Below are 1,480 nucleotides of genomic sequence, written 5' to 3' on the forward strand. Positions count from 1 at the left end.
GCATATTCTGAGGTTCCAAAATGCTATCTAGCAAGGCAGCTCACTAGGTTTTGAGACGCGGCCAATGTGATCGTCTCTAGTACATTCACGGCAAATGCTGGGAGTCTTACCTGAACTGGAGGTCTTGGATGTTGTTGGACACGTTAGACATTTTATTTATTATGTGTTTCACAATGTATAAGGGGTTTCATCTATTTCCATTTCGTTGCTTTTAACGGTCTTTAAATTACCAATTAAATTTGACATGTAAAATCAAAGCACTTAAATGCTTTTTTTTTTTCAATTGAACCAAAATGAGGGAGGAAAAATAGGGTAGAGTGGGGGAAAACGTCCCCTTGGGGTAAAAGGCCCCCTACTGTTTTTCCCAAAATAACTAGAGTGGTAGGCTACTAGATGGTTAAGAAGATACTTTTTTGTTGTTGCTATGGACTACGTTGACAAGAGTGATGTAGAAGTTTTCGCTAGCGAGTAGTGTTTTAAAAATATTTTTAAAGCATGCTTTTTTGCAGAACATTAGGCTACAGTTACATTATAAGGCCTGTAGGGAGTAGGCTACATGTTATTTAAGGAAAATATAAATATTTTTAGAATGACACTTTTTTTCCCAAACCTGTCTGTAAAAAGGCCAACGAATAAAACATTTTAAAAGATGATTGCGATTTTTTTTTATCTCACAATTGCAAGTTTAGGCTAAGTCTACATCTCGCAATTCTGAAGAATTTTTCTACTTCTAGGCCTATTTAATAATTTTATTTCTCAGAATTGCGAGCCTAATTGTGTAAGTAGCGATTGTGTGTTATAAAGTCAAAATTGCAAGATACAAATTTGCAATTGCAAGATATAAATTCACACCTGTGAGAAATTCAAAATAGGCCAATCGCAATTGCGAGAAAAAAAGTCTGAGTATATCGCGTTTCTCGCAATTTTGACTTCAGAACGCTTGTGACTTTATATCACGCAACTCTGGCTTTATAACACACAATTGCGACATTATATCATGTAAAAAGTCATCAGTCATCAAACTGCAAAAGGTGCAGTTTACCTTTTTTATTTTTTATTAGCCTACTAAGCTTCTTCCCAACTATCATAGTTGCATGGTCTGAACAATACATCCTTTGTTTTTCCATCAAATTAAATCTAACTATAGGTTGAATAAAAATATTAGGACTTGTATTTAAAAATGACCTCAATAGCTAGCTAGCCAGTTAGCATCAGCTAACAATATTTTTCAAATAGGCTGATTTTCAGCATGGTTCATTAATAAATATTAATATCTAGTGTTATTTTGGCTTGTTGGTTTTTTTAAGCTAAAACTGCTAGCACTCTGATTTTGCTTTAAAAGTAGCCTAGGCTATAAAGCAAATTGCTTTGTCAGAGTGACACCTGGTACACATTTCACTTGGTAAACTACAAATACTACATGTTTGTTAAAAATCTAATAACATGAACACTCTGGACATTTTTCATACTAGGTTTATAA

This window comes from Phoxinus phoxinus (genome assembly GCF_949152265.1).
Source record: "Phoxinus phoxinus genome assembly, chromosome: 17".
NCBI lineage: Eukaryota > Metazoa > Chordata > Actinopteri > Cypriniformes > Leuciscidae > Phoxinus > Phoxinus phoxinus.